Raw genomic sequence first — 22,650 nt, forward strand, 5'->3', positions numbered from 1 at the left:
TATTTAATTCCGATGCAATATCTGTGTTTCATTGTCAATAAGATGGTCAGAGGGATACAGTAAAGCTGAAGTGAAGAATCGGAATCTATAACTAGTGTCACACGAATGGTTCAAAGCATAGACAGTAAGAAGAGTCAGTTATCTTGTACTTAAGTCGGCATTGTGGCTTTTGTATTTAATTCCGATGCAATTTATGTGTTTCATCGTCAATAAGAAGGTCAGCGGTAAACAGTAAACCTGAAGTGAAGCATCGGAATCTATAACTAGAGTCACAGGTATGGTCCAAAACATAGACAGTAAGAAGAGTCAGTTTTCTCGTACTTAAGTCGGCATTGTGCCTTTTGTATTTAATTCCGATGCAATCTTTGTGTATTATCGTCAATAAGAAGGTCAGAGGGATACAGTAAACCTGAAGTGAAGCATCGGAATCTATAACTAGTGTCTCAGGAATTGTTCAAAACATAGACAGTGAGGACAGTCAGTTTTCTTGTACTTAGGTCGGCATTCTGCCTTTTCTATTTAATTCCGCTTCAATTTCTGTGTTTCATCGTCATTAAGAAGGTCAGAGGGATTCAGCAAACCTGAAGTGAAGCATCGGAATCTATAACTAGTGTCACAGGAATGGTTCAAAACTTAGACAGTAAGAAGAGTCAGTTTTCTTGTACGTTAGTCGGCATTGTGCCTTTTCTATTTAATTCCGATGCAATTTCTGTGTTTCATCGTCAATAAGAAGGTCAGAGGGATACAGTAAACCTGAAGTGAAGCATCGGAATGTATAACTAGTGTCACAGGAATGGTTCAAACATAGACAGTTAAAAGAGTCAGTTATCTTGTACTTAAGTCGGCATTGTGCCTTTTGTATTTATTTCCGAAGCAATTTCTGTGTTTCATCCTCAATAAGAAGGTCAGAGGGATACAGTAAACCTGAAGTAAAGCATCGGAATCTATAACGAGTGACACATTAATGCTTCAAGACATAGACAGTAAGAAGAGTCAGTTTCCTTGTACTTAAGTCGGCATTGTACCTTTTGTATTTAATTCCGATGCAATTTCTGTGTTTCATCGTCAATAAGAAGGTCAGATGGATACAGTAAACCTGAAGTGAAACATCGGATTCTATAACTAGTGTCACAGGAATGGTTCAAAACATAGACAGTAAGAAGAGTCAGTTTTCTTGTACTTAAGTCGGCATTTTGCCTTTTCTATTTAATTTCGATGCAATTTCTGTGTTTCATCGTCAATAAGAAGGTCAGAGGTATACAGTAAACCTGAAGTGAAGCATCGGAATCTATAACTAGTGTCACATTTATGGTTCAAAACATAAACAGTAAGATGAGTCAGTTTGCTTGTACTTAAGTCAGCATTGTGCTTTTTTGTATTTAATTCCGATGCGATTTCTGTGTTTCATCGTCAATAAGAAGGTCAGAGGGATACAGTAATCCTGAAGTGAAGCATCGGAATCTATAACTAGTGTCACAGGAATGGTTCAAAACATAGACAGTAAGAAGAGTCCGTTTTCTTGTACTTAAGTCGGCATTGTGCCTTTTCTATTTATTTCCGATGCAATTGTGGTGTTTCATCGTCAATATGAAGGTCAGAGGGATACAGTAAACCTTAAGTGAAGCATCGGAATCTATAACTAGTGTCACAGGAATGGTTCAAAGCATAGACAGTAAGAAGAGTCTGTTTTCTTGTACATAAGTCGGCATTGTGCCTTTTGTAATTAATTCCGATGCAATTTCTGTGTTTCATCGTCAATAAAAAGGTCAGAGGGATACAGTAAACCTGAAGTGAAGCATCGGAATCTATAACTAGTGTCACAGGAATGGTTCAAAACATAGACAATAAGAAGAGTCAGTTTTCTTGTACTTAAGTCGGCATTGTGCCTTTTATATATAATTCCGATGCAATTTCCGTGTTTCATCGTCAATAAGAAGGTCGGAGGGATACGGTAAACATGAAGTGAAGGATCGGAATCTATAACTAGTTTCACAGGCATTGTTCAAAACATAGATAGTAAGAAGAGTCAGTTTTCTTGTACTTAAGTCGGCATTGTGCCTTTTCTATTTAATTCCGATTCAATTTCTGTATTTCATTGTCATTAAGAAGGTAAGAGGGATACAGTAAACCTGAAGTGAAGCATCGGAATCTATAACTAGTGTCACAGGAATGGTTCAAAACTTAGACAGTAAGAAGAGTCAGTTTTCTTGTACGTAAGTCGGCATTGTGCCTTTTGTATTTAATTCCGATGCAATATCTGTGTTTCATCGTCAATAAGATGGTCAGAGGGATACAGTAAAGCTGAAGTGAAGAATCGGAATCTATAACTAGTGTCACAGGAATGGTTCAAACCATAGACAGTAAGAAGAGTCAGTTATCTTGTAGTGATGTCGGCATTGTGCCTTTTGTATTTAAATCCGATGCAATTTTAGTGTTTCATCGTCGGTAAGAAGGTCAGAGGGATATAGTGAACCTGTAGTGAAGCATCGGATTCTATAACTAGTGTCACAGGAATGGTTCAAAACATAGATTGTAAGAAGATCAGTTTTCTTGTACTTAAGTCGGCATTGTGCCTTTTGTATTTAATCCGATGCAATTTCTGTTTTTCATCGTAAATAAGAAGGTCGGAGGGATACGGTAAACCTGAAGTGAAGCATCGGAATCTATAACTAGTGTCACAGGAATTGTTCAAAAGATAGACAGTAAGAAGAGTCAGTTTTCTTGTACTTAAGTCGGCATTGTGCCTTTTGTATTTATTTCCGATGCAATTACTGTGTTTCATCGTCAATAAGAAGGTCAGAGGTATACAGTAAACCTGAAGTGAAGCATCGGAATCTATAACTAGTGTCACATTTATGGTTCAAAACATAGACAGTAAGATGAGTCAGTTTGCTTGTACTTAAGTCAGCATTGTACTTTTTTGTATTTAATTCCGATGCAATTTCTGTGTTTCATCGTCAATAAGAAGGTCAGAGGGATACAGTAATCCTGAAGTGAAGCATCGGAATCTATAACTAGTGTCACAGGAATGGTTCAAAACATAGACAGTAAGAAGAGTCCGTTTTCTTGTACTTAAGTCGGCATTGTGCCTTTTCTATTTATTTCCGATGCAATTTTGGTGTTTCATCGTCAATATGAAGGTCAGAGGGATACAGTAAACCTTAAGTGAAGCATCGGAATCTATAACTAGTGTCACAGGAATGGTTCAAAGCATAGACAGTAAGAAGAGTCTGTTTTCTTGTACATAAGTCGGCATTGTGCCTTTTGTATTTAATTCCGATGCAATTTCTGTGTTTCATCGTCAATAAAAAGGTCAGAGGGATACAGTAAACCTGAAGTGAAGCATCGGAATCTATAACTAGTGTCACAGGAATGGTTCAAAGCATAGACAGTAAGAAGAGTCAGTTTTCTTGTACTTAAGTCGGCATTGTGCCTTTTATATATAATTCCGATGCAATTTCGGTGTTTCATCGTCAATAAGAAGGTCGGAGGGATACGGTAAACATGAAGTGAAGCATCGGAATCTATAACTAGTTTCACAGGAATGGTTTAAAACATAGACAGTAAGAAGAGCAGTTTTCTTGTAGTTAAGTCGGCATTGTGCCTTTTCTATTTAATTCCGATTCAATTTCTGTATTTCATTGTCATTAAGAAGGTCAGAGGAATACAGTAAACCTGAAGTGAAGCATCGGAATCTATAACTAGTGTCACAGGAATGGTTCAAAACTTAGACAGTAAGAAGAGTCAGTTTTCTTGTACGTAAGTCGGCATTGTGCCTTTTGTATTTAATTCCGATGCAATATCTGTGTTTCATCGTCAATAAGATGGTCAGAGGGATACAGTAAAGCTTAAGTGAGGAATCGGAATCTATAACTAGTGTCACAGGAATGGTTCAAAGCACAGACAGTAAGAAGAGTCAGTTATCTTGTACTTAAGTCGGCATTGTGCCATTTGTATTTTATTCCGATGCAACTTCTGCGTTTCATCGTCAATAAGAGGGTCAGAGGTATACAGTAAACATGAAGTGAAGCATCGGAATCTATAACTAGTGTCATAGGAATGGTTCAAAATATAGACAGTATGAGGAATCAGTTTTATTGTACTTAATTCGGCATTGTGCCTTTTGTATTTAATTCCGATGCAATTTCTGTGTTTCATCGTCAATAAGAAGGTCAGAGGCATACAGTAAACCTGAAGTGAAGCATCGGAATCTATAACTAGTTTCACAGGAATGGTTTAAAACATAGACAGTAAGAAGAGCAGTTTTCTTGTAGTTAAGTCGGCCATGTGCCTTTTGTATTTAAATCCGATGTAATTTTCAGTGTTTCATCGTCAGTAAGAAGGTCAGAGGGATATAGTGAACCTGAAGTGAAGCATCGGATTCTATAACTAGTGTCACAGGAATGGTTCAAAACATAGACAGTAAGAAGATCAGTTTTCTTGTACTTAAGTCGGATTGTGCATTTTCTATTTAATTCCGATGTAATTTCTGTGGTTCATCGTCAATAAGAATGTCAGAGGGAAAATGTAAACCTGAAGTGAAGCATCGGAATCTATAACTAGTGTCACAGGAATGGTTCAAAACATAGACACTAGGAAGAGTCGGTCTTCTTGTACTTAAGTCGGCATTGTGCCTTTTCTATTTAATTCCGATGCAATTTCTATGTTTCGTTGTCAATAAGAAGGTCCAAGGGATACAGTAAACCTGAAGTGAAGCATCGGAATCTATAACTAGTGTCTTAGGAAAGGTTCAAAACATAGACAGTAAGAAGAGTCAGTCTTCTTCTACTTAAGTCGGCATTGTGCCTTTTGTATTTAATTCCGACGCAATTTCTGCGTTTCATCGTCAATAAGAAGGTCAGAGGGATACAGTAAACCTCAAGTGAAGCATCGGAATCTATAACTAGTGTCACAGGAATGGTTCAAAGCATAGACAGTAGGAAGAGTCAGTCTTCTCGTACTTAAGTCGGCATTGTGCCTTTTCTATTTAATTCCGATGATATATCTGTATTTTGTCATCAATAAGAATGTCACAGGGATACAGTAAACCTGAAGTGACGCATCGGAATCATTAACTAGTGTCACAGGAATGGTTCAAACATAGACAGTAAGAAGAGTCAGTCTTCTTGTACTTAAGTCGGCATTGTGCCTTTTCTATTTAATTCCGATGCAATTTTTGTTTTTCGTCGTCAATATGAATGTCAGAGGGATACAGTAAACCGAAGTGAAACATCGGAATCTATAACTAGTGTCACAGGAATGGTTCAAAACATAGACAGTAGGAAGACTCAGTCTTCTTGTACTTAGGTCGGCAATGTGACTTTTATATTTAATAAAGATGCAATTTCCGTGATTCCTCGTCAATAAGAAGGTCCAAGGGATACAGTAAACCCGAGTTGAAGCATCGGAATCTATAACTAGTGTCACAGGAATGGTTCAAAACATAGACAGTAAGAAGAGTCAGTCTTCTTGTACTTAAGTCGCCATTCTGCCTTTTGTATTTAATTCCGATGCTATTTCTGTGTTTTGTCGTCAATAAGTTGGTCCACGGGATACAGTAAACATATAGTAAAGCATCGGAATCAAAAACTGGTCACACAGGAAATGTTCAAAACATAGTTAGTAAGAAGAGTCAGTATTCTTGTACTTAAGTCGGCATTGTGCTTTTTCTATTTAATTCCGATGCAACTTCTGTGTTTCGTCGTCAGTAAGAAGATCCAAGGGATACAGTAAACCTGAAGTGAAGCATAGTAATCTATAACTAGTGTCACAGAAATGGTTCAAAACATAGACAGTAAGAACAGTCAGTATTCTTGTACTTAAGTCGGCATTGTGCCTTTTCTATTTAATTCCGATATAATTTCTGTGTTTCATCGTCAATAAGAATGTCAGAGGGATACAGTAAACCTGAAGTGGCGCATCGGAATCTATAACTAGTGTCACAGGAATGGTTCAAAACATAGACAGTAGGAAGAGTCAGACTTCTTGTACTTAAGTCGGCATTGTGCCTTTTTTATTTAATTCCGATGAAATTTCACTGCTTCGTCGTCAATAAAAAGGTCCAAGGGATACAGTAGACCTGAAGTGAAGCATCGGAATCTATAACTAGTGTCACAGGAAACGTTCAACACATAGACAGTAGGAAGAGTCAGTCTTCTTGTACCTAAGTCGGCATTGTGCCTTTTGTATTTAATACCGATGCAATTTCTGTGTTTCATCGTCAATAAGAAGGTCAGAGGGATACAGTAAACATGAAGTGAAGCATCGGAATCTATAATTAGTGTCACAGGAGTGGTTCAAAACATAGAGAGTAAGAGGAGTCAGTCTTCTCGTACTTAAGTCGGCATTGTGCGTTTTGTATTTAATTCCGATGCAATTTCTGTGTTTCATCGTCAACAACAAGGTTAGAGGGATACAGTAAAACAGAAGTAAAGCATCGGAATCTATATGTAGTATCACAGGAATGGTTCAAAACATAGACAGTAGGAAGAGTCAGGCCTCTTGTACTTAAGTCGGCATTGTGCCTTTTCTATTTAATTCCGATGCAATTTCTGTGTTTCGACGTCAATACGAAGGTCCAAGGGATACAGTAAACCTTATTTGAATCATAGGAATCTAGAACTAGTGTCACAGGAATGGTTCAAATCATAGACAGTAAGAAGAGTCAGTCTTGTTGTACTTAAGTCGGCATTATGCCTTTTGTATTTAATTCCGATGCAATTTCTGTGTTTCATCGTCATTAAGAAGGTCAGAGGGTTACAGTAAACCTGAGGTGAAGCATCGGAATCTATAACTAGTGTCACAGGAATGGTTCAAAGCATAGACAGTAAGAAAAGTCAGTCTTCTTGTACTTAAGTCTGCATTGTGCCTTTTCCATTTAATTCCGATGCAATTGTTGTGTTTCGTCGTCAATAAGAAGGTCCAAGGGATACAGTAAACCTGAAGTGAGCATAGGAATCTAAAACTAGTGTCACAGGAATTGTTCAAAACGTAGACAGTAAGAAGAGTCAGTCTTCTTGTACGTAAGTCGGCATTGTGCCTTTTCGATTTAATTCCGATGCAAATTCTGTGTTTCATCGTCAATAAGAATATCAGAGGGATACAGTAAATCTGAAGTCAAGCACCGGAATCTATAACTAGTGTCACAGGAATGGTTCAAAACATAGACAGTAGGAAGAGTCAGTCTTCTTGTACTTAAGTCGGCATTGTGCTTTTCTAATTAATTAAGATGCAATTTCTGTGTTTCGTCGTCAATAAGAAGGTCCAGGGGATACAGTAAACGTCAAGTGAAGCATCGGAATCTATAAGTAGTGTCACAGGAAATGTTCAAAACATAGTCAGTAAGAAGAGTCAGACTTCTTGTACTTAAATTGGCATTGTGCCTTTTCTATTTAATTCAGATGCAATTTCTGTGTTTCGTTGTCAATAAGAAGGTCCAAGGAATACAGTAAACCTGAAGTGAAGCATAGGATTCAATAACTAGTGTCACAGGAAATTTTCAAACCATAGACAGTAAGAAGAGTCAGTCTTCTTGTACTTAAGTCGCCATTGTGCCTTTTGTATTTAATTTCGATGCAATTTCTGGGTTACATCGTCAATAAGATGGTCAGAGGGATACAGTAAACCTAAAGTGAAGCATCGGAATCTATAACTAGTGTCACAAAAATGGTTCAAAACACAATCAGTAAGAAGGGTCCGTCTTCTTGTACTTAAGTCGGCATTGTGCCTTTTCAATTTAATTCCGATGCAATTTCTGTGTTTCGTCGTGAATAAGATGGTCCAAGGGATACAGTAAACCTGAAGTGAAGCATAGGAATCTATAACTAGTGTCAAAGGAATGGTTCAAACATAGACAGTAAGAAGAGTCAGTCTTCTTGTACTTAAGTCGGCATTGTGCCATTCGTTTTTAATTCCGATGCAATTTCTGTGTTTCATCGTCAATAAGATTGTCAGAGGGATACAGTAAACCTGAAGTGAAGCATCGGAATCTATAACTAGTGTCACAGGAATCGTTGAAAACATAGACAGTAAGAAGAGTCAGTCTTCTTGTACTTAAGTCGGCATTGTGCCTTTTCTATTTAATTCCGATGCAATTTCTGTGTTTCGTCGTCAATAAGAGGGGCAAGGGATACAGTAAACCTGAAGTTAAGCTTCGGAATCTATATCTAGTGTCACAGGAAAAGTTCAAAACATAGACTGTAAGAAGAGTCAGTCTTCTTGTACTTAAGTCGGCATTGTGCCTTTTGGAATTAATTCCGATATAATCTCTGTGTTTCGTCGTCAAAAAGAAGGTCAGAGGGATACAGTAAACATGAAGTGAAGCATCGGAATCTATAACTAGTGTTACAGGAATGGTTCAAAACATAGACTGTAAGAGGAGTCAGTCTTCTTGTACTTAAGTCGGCATTGTGCCTTTTATATTTAATTCCGATGCAATTTCTGTGTTTCATCGTTAATAAGAAGGTCCAAGGGATACAGTTAACATATAGTGAAGCATCGGAATCTAAAACTGGTCTCACAGGAAATGTTCAAAACATAGTCAGTAGGAAGAGTCATACTTCTTGTACTTAAGTTGGCATTGTGCCTTTTCTATTTAATTCCGATGCAATTTCTGTGTTTCGTCGTCAATAAGAAGGTCCAAAGGATACAGTAAACCTGAAGTGAAGCATAGGATTCTATAACTAGTGTCACAGGAAAGGTTCAAAACACAGTCAGGAAGAAGAGTCAGTCTTCTTGTACTTAAGTCTGCATTGTGCCTGTTCTATTTAATTCCGATGCAATTTCTATGTTTCGTCGTCAATAAGAAGGTCAAGGGATACAGTAAACCTGAGGTGAATCATCGGAATCTAAAACTGGTCTCACAGGAAATTTTCAAATCATAGACAGTAAGAAGAGTCAGTCTTCTTGTACTTAAGTCGGCATTATGCCTTTTGTATTTAATTCCGATGCAATTTTTGTGTTTCATCGTCAATAAGAAGGTCAGAGGGATAAAGTAAACCTGAAGTGAAGCATCGGAATCTATCACTAGTGTCAAAGGAATGGTTCAAAACATAGAGAGTTGGAAGAGTTAGTCTTCTTGAACTTAAGTCGCTATTGTGCCTTTTCTATTTAATTTCGATGCATTTTCTGTGTTTCGTTGTCAATACGAAGGTCCAAGGGATACAGTAAACATATAGTGAAGCATCGGAATCTAAAACTGGTCTCACAGGAAATGTACAAACCATAGTCAGTAAGAAGAGTCAGTCTTCTTGTACGTAAGTCGGCATTGTGCCTTTTCGATTTAATTCCGTTGCAATTTCTGTGTTTCATCGTCAATAAGAATGTCAGAGGGATACAGTAAACCTGAAGTGAAGCATCGGAATCTATAACTAGTGTCACAGGAATGGTTCAAAACATAGACAGTAGGAAGAGTCAGTCTTCTTGTACTTAAGTCGGCATTGTGCCTTTACTATTCAATTCCGATGCAATTTCTGTGTTTCGTCGTCAATAAGAGGGGCAAGGGATACAGTAAACCTGAAGTTAAGCATCGGAATCTATATCTAGTGTCACAGGAAAAGTTCAAAACATAGACAGTAAGAAGAGTCAGTCTTCTTGTACTTATGTCGGCATTGTGCCTTTTGTAATTATTTCCGATGTAATCTCTGTGTTTCGTCGTCAAAAAGAAGGTCAGAGGGATACAGTAAACATGAAGTGAAGCATCGGAATCTATAATTAGTGTTACAGGAATGGTTCAAAACATAGACTGTAAGAAGAGTCAGTCTTCTTGTACTTAAGTCGGCATTGTACTTTTTCTATTTAATTCCGTAGCAATTTCTGTGTTTCGTCGACAATAAGCAGGTCCAGGGATTACAGTAAACCTGAAGTGTAGCATCGGAATCTATAACTAGTGTCACAGGAATGGTTCAAAATACAGACAGTTAGAAGAGTCAGACTTTTTGTACTTAAGCCGGCATTGTGCCTTTTATATGTAATTCCGATGCAATTTCTGTGTTTCATCGTTAATAAGAAGGTCCAAGGGATACAGTAAACATATAGTGAACCATGGGAATCTAAAACTGGTCTCACAGGAAATGTTCAAAACATAGTCAGTAAGAAGAGTCAGACTTCTTGTACTTAAGTTGGCATTGTGCCTTTTCTATTTAATTCCGATGCAATTTCTGTGTTTCGTCGTCAATAAGAAGGTCCAAAGGATACAGTAAACCTGAAGTGAAGCATAGGATTCTATAACTAGTGTCACAGGAAAGGTTCAAAACACAGTCAGGAAGAAGAGTCAGTCTTCTTGTACTTAAGTCTGCATTGTGCCTTTTCTATTTAATTCCGATGCAATTTCTGTGTTTCATCGTCAATAAGAAGGGCAGAGGGATACAGTAAACCTGAGGTGAAGCATCGGAATCTAAAACTGGTCTCACAGGAAATTTTCAAATCACAGACAGTAAGAAGAGTCAGTCTTCTTGTACTTAAGTCGGCATTATGCCTTTTGTATTTAATTCCGATGCAATTTCTGTGTTTCATCGTCATTAAGAAGCTCAGATGGTTACAGTAAACCTGAGGTGAAGCATCGGAATCTATAACTAGTGTCACAGGAATGGTTCAAAGCATAGACAGTAAGAAAAGTCAGTCTTCTTGTACTTATGGTCGGCATTGTGTATTTTGTATTTAGTTCCGATGCAATTTCTGTGTTTCATCGTCAATAAGAAGGTCTGAGGGATACAGTAAACCTGACGTGAAGCATCGGAATCTATAACTAGTGTCACAGGAATGATTCAAAACATACACAGCAAGAAGAGACAGTCTTCTTGTACATAAGTCGGCATTGTGTCTTTTGTGTATAATTCCGATGGAATTTCTGTGTTTCATCGTCAATAAGAAGGTCCAAGGGATACAGTAAACCGGAAGTGAAGCATCGGAATCTATAACTAGTGTCACAGGTATGGTTCAAAACATAGACAGTAAGAAGAGTCAGTCTCCTTGTACTTATGTCGGCATTGTGCCTTTTGTAATTAATTCCGATGTAATCTCTGTGTTTCGTCGTCAAAAAGAAGGTCAGAGGGATACAGTAAACATGAAGTGAAGCATCGGAATCTATAATTAGTGTTACAGGAATGGTTTAAAACATAGATTGTAAGAAGAGTCAGTCTTCTTGTACTTAAGTCGGCATTGTACTTTTTCTATTTAATTCCGATGCAATTTCTGTGTTTCGTCGTCAATAAGCAGGTCCAGGGGTTACAGTAAACCTGAAGTGTAGCATCGCAATCTATAACTAGTGTCACAGGAATGGTTCTAAATATAGACAGTTAGAAGAGTCAGTCTTTTTGTACTTAAGTGGGCATTGTGCCTTTTATATTTAATTCCGATGCAATTTCTGTGTTTCATCGTCAATAAGAAGGTCCAATGGATACAGTAAACATATAGTGAAGCATCGGAATCTAAAACTGGTCTCACAGGAAATGTTCAAAACATAGTCAGTAAGAAGAGTCAGACTTCCTGTACTTAAGTAGGCGTTGTGCCTTTTCTATTTAATTCAGATGCCCTTTCTGTGTTTCGTTGTCAATAAGAAGGTCCAAGGGATACAGTAAACCTGAAGTAAAGCATAGGATTCAATAACTAGTGTCACAGGAAATTTTCAAACCATAGACAGTAAGTAGAGTCAGTCTTCTTGTACTTAAGTCGCCATTGTGCCTTTTGTATTTAATTCCGATGTAATTTCTGTATTACATCGTCAATAAGAAGGCAGAGGGATACAGTAAACCTAAAGTGAAGCATCGGAATCTGTAACTAGTGTCACATGAATGGTTCAAAACACAATCAGTAAGAAGAGTCCGAGTTCTTGTACTTAAGTCGGCATTGTGCCTTTTCTATTTAATTCCGATGCAACTTCTGTGTTTCGTCGTGAATAAGATGGTCCAAGGCATACAGTAAACCTGAAGTGAAGCATAGGAATCTATAACTTGTGTAAAAGGAATGGTTCAAACATAGACAGTAAGAAGAGTCAGTCTTCTTGTACTTAAGTCAGCATTGTGCCTTTTGTTTTTAATTCCGATGCAATTTCTGTGTTTAATCGTCAATAAGAATGTCAGACGGATACAGTAAAACTGAAGTGAAGCATCGGAATCTATAACTAGTGTCACAGGAATGGTTCAAAACATAGACAGTAGGAATAGTCAGTCTTCTTGTACTTAAGTCGGCATTGTGCCTTTTCTATTTAATTCCGATGCAATATCTGTGCTTCATCGTCAATAAGAAGGTCCAAGGGATACAGTAAACCCGAAGTGAAGCATAGGATTCTATAACTAGTGTCACAGGAAAGGTTCAAAACACAGTCAGTAAGAAGAATCAGTCTTCTTGTACTTAAGTCGGCATTGTGCCTTTTCTATTTAATTCCGATGCAATTTCTGTGTTTCGTCGTCAATAAGATGGTCCAAGGGATACAGTAAACCTGAAGTGAAGCATAGGAATCTATAACTAGTGTCAGAGGAATGGTTCAAACATAGACAGTAAGAAGAGTCAGTCTTCTTGTACTTAAGTCGGCATTGTGCCTTTTGTATTTAATTCCGATGCAATTTCTGTGTTTCATCGTCAATAAGAAGGTCAGAGGGATACAGTAATCCTGAAGTGAAGCATCGGAATCTATAACTAGTGTCACAGGAATGGTTCAAAACATAGACAGTAAGAAGAGTCCGTTTTCTTGTACTTAAGTCGGCATTGTTCCTTTTCTATTTAATTCCGATGCAATTTCTGTATTTTGTCATCAATAAGAATGTCACAGGGAAACAGTAAACCTAAAGTGAAGCATCGGAATCTATAACTAGTGTCACAGGAATGGTTAAAAACATACACAGCAAGAAGAGTCAGTCTTCATGTACTGATTCGGCATTGTGCCTTTTGTATTTAATTCCAATGCAATTTCTGTGTTTCATCGTCAATAAAAAGGTCCAAGGGATACAGTAAACCTGAAGTGAAGCACCGGAATCTGTAACTAGTGTCACAGGAATGGTTCAAAACATAGACTGTAAGAAGAGTCAGTCTTCTTGTACTTACGTCGGCATTGTGCCTTTTCTATTTAATTCCGATGCAATATCTGTGCTTCATCGTCAATAAGAAGGTCAGAGGGATACAGTAAACCTGAAGTGAAGCATCGGAATCTATAACTAGTGTCACAGGAATGGTTCAAAACATAAACAGTAGGAAGAGTCAGTCTTCTTGTACTTAAGTCGGCATTGTGCCTTTTGTATTTAATTCTGATGCAATTTTTGTGTTTCATCGTCAACAAGAATGTCAGAGGGATAAAGTAAACCTGAAGTGAAGCATCGGAATCTATAACTAGTGTCCAAGGAATGGTTCAAAACGTAGAGATTTGGAAGAGTTAGTCTTCTTGAACTTAAGTCGCCATTGTGCTTTTTCTATTTAATTTCGATGCAATTTCTGTGTTTCGTTGTCAATACGAAGGGCCAAGGGATACAGTAAACATATAGTGAAGCATCGGAATCTAAAACTGGTCTAACAGGAAATGTTCGAAACATAGTCAGAAAGAAGAGTCAGTCTGCCTGTACTTAAGTCGGCATTGTGCCTTTTCTATTTAATTCCGATGCAATTTTTGTGTTCCGTCGTCAATAAGAAGGTCCAGGGGATACAGTAAACCTTAAGTGAAGCATGGGGATCTATAACTAGTGTCACAGGAATGGTTCAAAATATAGACAGTAAAAAGAGTTAGTCCTTTTGTACTTAAGTCGGCATTATGTCTTTTATATTTAACTCCGATGCTATTTCTGTGTTACATCGTCAATAAGAAGGTCAGAGGGATACAGTAAAACTGAAGTGAAGCATCGGAATCTATAACTAGTGTCACAGGAATGGTTCAAATCATAGACAGTAGGAAGAGTCAGTCTTCTTGTACTTAAGTCGGCATTGTGCCTTTTGTTTTTAATTCCGAACAATTTCTGTGTTTCATCGTCAATAAGAATGTCAGAGGGATACAGTAAAACTGAAGTGAAGCATCGGAATCTATAACTAGTGTCACAGGAATGGTTCAAAACATAGACAGTAGGAAGAGTCAGTCTTCTTGTACTTTAGTCGGCACTGTGCCTTTTCTATTTAATTCCGATGCAATTTCTGTGTTTCGTCGTCAATAAGAGGGGCACGTGATACAGTAAAACTGAAGTGAAGCATCGGAATCTATATCTAATGTCACAGGATAAGTTCAAAACATAGACAGTAAGAAGAGTCAGTCTTCTTGTACTTAAGTCGGCATTGTACCTTTTGTATTTAATTCCGATGCAATCTCTGTGTTTCGTCGTCAAAAGGAAGGTCAGAGGGATACAGTAAACCTGAAGTGAAGCATCGGAATCTATAACTAGTGTTACAGCAATGGTTCAAAACATAGAATGTTAGAAGAGTCAGTCTTCTTGTACTTAAGTCGTTATTGTACTTTATCTATTTAATTCAGATGCAATTTCTGTGTTTCGTCGTCAATAAGAAGGTCCAGGGGTTACAGTAAACCTGAAGTGAAGCTTCGGAATCTATAACTAGTGTCACAGGAATGGTTCAAAATATACACAGTTAGAAGAGTCAGTCTTTTTGTACTTAAGTCGGCATTGTGTCTTTTATATTTAATTCCGATGCAATTTCTGTGTTTCATCGTTAATAAGAAGGTCCAAAGGATACAGTAAACATATAGTGAAGCATCGGTATCTAAAACGGGTCTCACAGGAAATGTTCAAAACATAGTCATTAATAAGAGTCAGACTTCTTGTACTTAAGTTGGCATTGTGCCTTTTCTATTTAATTGCGATGCAATTTCTGTGTTTCGTCGTCAATAAGAAGGTCCAAGGGATACAGTAAACCTGAAGTGAAGCATAGGATTCTATACCTAGTTTCACAGGAAAGGTTGAAAACAAAGTCAGTAAGAAGAGTCAGTCTTCTTGTACTTAAGTCGGCATTGTGCCTTTTCTATTTAATTCCGATGCAATTTGTGTGTTTCGTCGTCAATAAGATGGTCCAAGGGATACAGTAAACCTGAAGTGAAGCATAGGAATCTATAACTAGTGTCAAAGGAATAGTTCAAACATAGACAAATAGAAAAGTCAGTCTTCTTGTACTTAAGTCGGCATTGTGCCTTTTGTTTTTAATTCCGATACAATTTCTGTGTTTCATCGTCAATAAGAAGGTCCAAGGGATATAGTAAACATATAGTGAAGCATCGGAATCTAAAACTGGTCTCACAGGAAATGTTCACAACATAGTAAGTAAGAAGAGTCAGTCTTCTTGTATTTAAGACTGAATTGTGCGTTTTGAATTTAATTCGGATGCAATTTCTTTGTTTCATCGTCAATAAGAAGGTCCAAGGGACGCAGAAAACCTGAAGTGAAGCACCGGAATCTATAACTAGTGTCACAGGAATGGTTCAAAACATAGACAGTAAGAGGAGTCATTCTTCTTGTACTTAAGTCGGCCTTGTGCCTTTTGTATTTAATTCCGATGCAATTTCTGTGTTTCATCGTCAATAAGAAGGTCCAAGGGATACAGTAAACATATAGTGAAGCATCGGAATCTAAAACTGGTCTCACAGGAAATTTTCAAAACATAGTCAGTAAGAAGAGTCAGTCTTCTTATTCTTAAGTCGGCATTGTGCCTTTTCTATTTAATTCCGATGCAATTTCTGTGTTTCGTCGTCAATAAGAAGGTCAGAGGGATACAGTAAATTTGAAGTGAAGCATCGGAATCTTTAACTAGTGTTACAGGAATGGTTCAAAGCATAGACTGTAAGAAGAGTCAGTCTTCTTGTACTTAAGTCGGCATTGTGCCTTTTCTGTTTAATTCCGATGCAATTTGTGTGTTTCATCGTCAATAAGAATGTCAGATGGATACGGTAAACCTGAAGTGAAGCATCGGAATCTATAACTAGTGTCACAGGAATGGTTCAAAACATAGACACTAGGAAGAGTCAGTCTTCTTGTACTTAAGTCGGCATTGTGCTTTATCTATTTTGTTCCGATGCAATTTCTGTGTTTGGTCGTCAATAAGAAGGTCCAAGGGATACAGTAAACCTGTAGTGAAGCATCGGAATCTATAACTAGTGTCACAGAAAAGGTTCAAAGCATAGTCAGTAAGAAGAGTCTGTCTTCTTGGACTTAAGTCGGCATTGTGCCTTTTGAATTTAATTCCAATGCAATTTCTGTGATTCTTCGTCAATAAGAAGGTCATAAGTATACAGTAAACCTGAAGTAAAGCATCGGAATCTATAACTAGTGTCACAGGAATGGTTCAAAGCATAGACAGTAGGAAGAGTCAGTCTTCTTTTACTTAAGTCGGAATTGTGCCTTTTCTATTTAATTCCGATGCAATTTCTGGGTTTCGTCGCCAATAAGAAGGTCAGAGAGATACAGTAAACCCGAAGTGAAGCATCGGAATCTATAACTAGTGTCACAGGAATGGTTCAAAACATACACAGCAAGAAGAGACAGTCTTCTTGTACTTCAGTCGGCATTGTGTCTTTTGTATATAATTCCGATGCAATTTCTGTGTTTCATCGTCAATAAGAAGGTCCAAGGGATACAGTAAACCTGAAGTGATGCATCGGAATCTATAACTAGTGTTACAGGAATGGTTCAAAACATAGACAGTAGGAAGAGTCAGTTTTCTTGTACTTTAGTCGGCATTGTGCACTTTGTATTTAATTCCGATGCAATTTCTGTGTTTCATCGTCAATAAGAAGGTCCAAGCAATACAATAAACATATAGTGAAGCATCGGAATCTAAAACTGGTCTCACAGGATATGTTCACAACATAGTCAGAAAGAAGAGTCAGTCTTTTTGTACTTAAGTCGGCATTGTGCCTTTTGTATTTAATTCCGATGCTATTTCTGTGTTTCGTCATCAATAAGAAGGTCAGAGGGATACAGTAAACCTGAAGTGAAGCATCGGAATCTATAACTAGTGTCACAGGAATGGTTCATAGCAGAGACAGTAAGAAGAGTCAGTCTTCTTGTACTTAAGTCGGCATTGTGCCTTTTCTACTTAATTCTGATGCAATTTCTGTGTTTCGTCGTGAATACGATGGTCCAAGGGATACAGTAAACCTGAAGTGAAGCATAGGAATCTATAACTAGTGTAAAAGGAATGGTTCAAACATAGATAGTAAGAAGAGTCAGTATTCTTGTACTTAAGTCATCATTGTGCCTTTTGTTTTTAATTCCGAACAATTTCTGTGTTTCATCGTCAATAAGAATGTCAGAGGGATACAGTAAAACTGAAGTGAAGCATCGGAATCTATAACTAGTGTCACAGGAATGGTTCAAAACATAGACAGTAGGAAGAGTCAGTCTTCTTGTACTTAAGTCGGCATTGTGCCTTTTCTATTTAATTCCGATGCAATTTCTGTGTTTCGTCGTCAATAAGAGGGGCAAGTGATACAGTAAAACTGAAGTGAAGCATCGGAATCTATATCTAATGTCACAGGAAAAGTTCAAAACATAGACAGTAAGAAGAGTCAGTCTTCTTGTACTTAAGTCGGCATTGTGCCTTTTGTATTTAATTCCGAAGCAATCTCTGTGTTTCGTCGTCAAACAGAAGGTCAGAGGGATACAGTAAACCTGAAGTGAAGCATCGGAATCTATAACTAGTGTTACAGCAATGGTTCAAAACATAGACTGTTAGAAGAGTCAGTCTTCTTGTACTTAAGTCGGCATTGTACTTTATCTATTTAATTCAGATGCAATTTCTGTGTTTCGTCGTCAATAAGAAGGTCCAGGGGTTACAGTAAACCTGAAGTGAAGCATCGGAATCTATAACTAGTGTCACAGGAATGGTTCAAAATATACACAGTTAGAAGAGTCAGTCTTTTTGTACTTAAGTCGGCATTGTGTCTTTTATATTTAATTCCGATGCAATTTCTGTGTTTCATCGTTAATAAGAAGGTCCAAGGGATACAGTAAACATATAGTGAAGCATCGGAATCTAAAACGGGTCTGACAGGAAATGTTAAAAACATAGTCATTAATAAGAGTCAGACTTCTTGTACTTAAGTTGGCATTGTGCCTTTTCTATTTAATTGCGATGCAATTTCTGTGTTTCGTCGTCAATAAGAAGGTCTAAGGGATACAGTAAACCTGAAGTGAAGCATAGGATTCTATAACTAGTTTCACAGGAAAGGTTCAAAACACAGTCAGTAAGAAGAGTCAGTCTTCTTGTACTTAAGTCGGCACTGTGCCTTTTCTATTTAATTCCGATGCAATTTCTGTGTTTCGTCGTCAATAAGATGGTCCAAGGGATACAGTAAACCTGAAGTGAAGCATAGGAATCTATAACTAGTGTCAAAGGAATGGTTCAAACGCAGACAGTGAGAAAAGTCAGTCTTCTTGTACTTAAGTCGGCATTGTGCCATTTGTTTTAATTCCGATGCAATTTCTGTGTTTCATCGTCAATAAGAATGTCAGAGGGATACAGTCAACCTGAAGTGAAGCATCGGAATCTATAACTAGTGTCACAGGAATGGTTCAAAACATAGACAATAGGAAGAGTCAGTCTTCTTGTACTTAAGTCGGCATTGTGCCTTTTCTATTTAATTCCGATGCAATTTCTGTGTTTCGTCGTCAATAAGAGGGGCAAGTGATACAGTAAAACTGAAGTGAAGCATCGGAATCTGTATCTAATGTCACAGGAAAAGTTCAAAACATAGACAGTAAGAAGAGTCAGTCTTCTTGTACTTAAGTCGGCATTGTGCCTTTTGTATTTAATTCCGAAGCAATCTCTGTGTTTCGTCGTCAAAAAGAAGGTCAGAGGGATACAGTAAACCTGAAGTGAAGCATCGGAATCTATAACTAGTGTTACAGCAATGGTTCAAAACATAGACTGTTAGAAGAGTCAGTCTTCTTGTACTTAAGTCGGCATTGTACTTTATCTAATCAATTCAGATGCAATGTCTGTGTTTCGTCGTCAATAAGAAGGTCCAGGGGTTACAGTAAACCTGAAGCGAAGCATCGGAATCTATAACTAGTGTCACAGGAATGGTTCAAAATATACACAGTTAGAAGAGTCAGTCTTTTTGTACATAAGTCGGCATTGTGTCTTTTATATTTAATTCCGATGCAATTTCTGTGATTCATCGTTAATAAGAAGGTCCAAGGGATACAGTAAACATATAGTGAAGCATCGGAATCTAAAACGGGTCTCCCAGGAAATGTTCAAAACATAGTCATTAATAAGAGTCAGACTTCTTGTACTTAAGTTGGCATTCTGCCTTTTCTATTTAATTGCGATGCAATTTCTGTGTTTCGTCGTCAATAAGAAGGTCCAAGGGATACAGTAAACCTGAAGTGAAGCATAGGATTCTATAACTAGTTTCACAGGAAAGGTTCAAAACACAGTCAGTAAGAAGAGTCAGTCTTCTTGTACTTAAGTCGGCTTTCTGCCTTTTCTATTTAATTCCGATGCAATTTCTGTGTTTCGTCGTCAATAAGAAGGTCCAAGGGATACAGTAAACCTGAAGTGAAGCATCGGAGTCTATAACTAGTGTCACAGGAATGGTTCAAAACATAGACAGTAGGAAGAGTCAGTCTTCTTGTACTTAAGTCAGCATTGTGCCTTTTGTATCTAATTCCGATGCAATTTCTGTGTTTCATCGTCAATAAGAAGGTCCAAGGGATACAGTAAACATATAGTGAAGCATCGGAATCTAAAACTGGTCTCACAGGAAATGTTTACAACATAGTAAGTAAGAAGAGTCAGTCTTCTTGTATTTAAGACGGAATTGTGCCTTTTGAATTTAATTCGGATGCAATTTCTTTGTTTCATCGTCAATAAGAAGGTCCAAGGGACGCAGAAAACCTGAAGTGAAGCACCGGAATCTATAACTAGTGTCACAGGAATGGTTCAAAACATAGACAGTAAGAAGAGTCAGTCTTCTTATTCTTAAGTCGGCATTGTGCCTTTTCTATTTAATTCCGATGCAATTTCTGTGTTTCGTCGTCAGTAAGAAGGTCAGAGGGATACAGTAAATTTGAAGTGAAGCATCGGAATCTTTAACTAGTGTTACAGGAATGGTTCAAAGCATAGACTGTAAGAAGAGTCAGTCTTCTTGTACTTAAGTCGGCATTGTGCCTTTTCTATTTAATTCCGATGCAATTTGTGTGTTTCATCGTCAATAAGAATGTCAGATGGATACAGTAAACCTGAAGTGAAGCATCGGAATCTATAACTAGTGTCACAGGAATGGTTCAAAACATAGACACTAGGAAGAGTCAGTCTTCTTGTACTTAAGTCGGCATTGTGCTTTTTCTATTTTGTTCCGATCCAATTTCTGTGTTTGGTCGTCAATAAGATTGTCCAAGGGATACAGTAAACCTGTAGTGAAGCATCGGAATCTATAACTAGTGTCACAGAAAAGGTTCAAAGCATAGTCAGTAAGAAGAGTCTGTCTTCTTGGACTTAAGTCGGCATTGTGCCTTTTGTATTTAATTCCAATGCAATTTCTGTGTTTCTTCGTCAATAAGAAGGTCATAAGTATACAGTAAACCTGAAGTGAAGCATCGGAATCTATAACTAGTGTCACAGGAATGCTTCAAAGCAGAGACAGTAGGAAGAGTCAGTCTTCTTGTACTTAAGTCGGAATTGTGCCGTTTCTATTTAATTCCGATGCAATTTCTGGGTTTCGTCGTCAATAAGAAGGTCAGAGAGATACAGTAAACCCGAAGTGAAGCATCGGAATCTATAACTAGTGTCACAGGAATGGTTCAAAACATACACAGCAAGAAGAGACAGTCTTCTTGTACTTAAGTCGGCATTGTGTCTTTTGTATATACTTCCGATGCAATTTCTGTGTTTCATCGTCAATAAGAAGGTCCAAGGGATACAGTAAACCTGAAGTGATGCATCGGAATCTATAACTAGTGTCACAGGAATGGTTCAAAACATAGACAGTAGGAAGAGTCAGTTTTCTTGTACTTTAGTCGGCATTGTGCCTTTTGTATTTAATTCCGATGCAATTTCTGTGTTTCATCGTCAATAAGAAGGTCCAAGGGATACAATAAACATATAGTGAAGCATCGGAATCTAAAACTGGTCTCACAGGATATGATCACAACATAGTCAGAAAGAAGAGTCAGTCTTTTTGTACTTAAGTCGGCATTGTGCCTTTTGTATTTAATTCCGATGCTATTTCTGTGTTTCATCATCAATAAGAAGGTCAGAGGGATACAGTAAACCTGAAGTGAAGCATCGGAATCTATAACTAGTGTCACAGGAATGGTTCATAGCAGAGACAGTAAGAAGAGTCAGTCTTCTTGTACTTAAGTCGGCATTGTGCCTTTTCTATTTAATTCCGATGCAATTTCTGTGTTTCGTCGTGAATACGATGGTCCAAGGGATACAGTAAACCTGAGGTGAAGCATAGGAATCTATAACTAGTGTAAAAGGAATGGTTCAAACATAGACAGTAAGAAGAGTCAGTATTCTTGTACTTAAGTCGGCATTGTGCCTTTTGTTTTTAATTCCGAACAAGTTCTGTGTTTCATCGTCAATAAGAATGCCAGAGTGATACAGTAAAACTGAAGTGAAGCATCGGAATCTATAACTAGTGTCACAGGAATGTTTCAAAACATAGACAGTAGGAAGAGTCAGTCTTCTTGTACTTAAGTCGGCATTGTGCCTTTTGTATTTAATTCCGAAGCAATCTCTGTGTTTCGTCGTCAAAAAGAAGGTCAGAGGGATACAGTAAACCTGAAGTGAAGCATCGGAATCTATAACTAGTGTTACAGCAATGGTTCAAAACATAGACTGTTAGAAGAGTCAGTCTTCTTGTACTTAAGTCGGCATTGTACTTTATCTATTTAATTCAGATGCAATTTCTGTGTTTTGTCGTCAATAAGAAGGTCCAGGGGTTACAGCAAACCTAAAGCGAAGCATCGGAATCTATAACTAGTGTCACAGGAATGGTTCAAAATATACACAGTTAGAAGAGTCAGTCTTTTTGTACATAAGTCGGCATTGTGTCTTTTATATTTAATTCCGATGCGATTTCTGTGTTTCATCGTTAATAAGAAGGTCCAAGGGATACAGTAAACATATAGTGAAGCATCGGAATCTAAAACTGGTCTCCCAGGAAATGTTCAAAACATAGTCATTAATAAGAGTCAGACTTCTTGTACTTAAGTTGGCATTCTGCCCTTTCTATTTAATTGCGATGCAATTTCTGTATTTCGTCGTCAATAAGAAGGTCCAAGGGATACAGTAAACCTGAAGTGAAGCATAGGATTCTATAACTAGTTTCACAGGAAAGGTTCAAAACACAGTCAGTAAGAAGAGTCAGTCTTCTTGTACTTAAGTCGGCTTTGTGATTTTCTATTTAATTCCGATGCAATTTCTGTGTTTCGTCGTCAATAAGAAGGTCCAAGGGATACAGTAAACCTGAAGTGAAGCATAGGATTCTATACCTAGTTTCACAGGAAAGGTTGAAAACAAAGTCAGTAAGAAGAGTAAGTCTTCTTGTACTTAAGTCGGCATTGTGCCTTTTCTATTTAATTCCGATGCAATTTCTGTGTTTCGTCGTCAATAAGATGGTCCAAGGAATACAGTAAACCTGAAGTGAAGCATAGGAATCTATAACTAGTGTCAAAGGAATGGTTCAAACATAGACAAATAGAAAAGTCAGTCTTCTTG

This window comes from Schistocerca americana, chromosome 8, assembly GCF_021461395.2.
Source record: "Schistocerca americana isolate TAMUIC-IGC-003095 chromosome 8, iqSchAmer2.1, whole genome shotgun sequence".
Classification (NCBI taxonomy): Eukaryota; Metazoa; Arthropoda; class Insecta; order Orthoptera; family Acrididae; genus Schistocerca; species Schistocerca americana.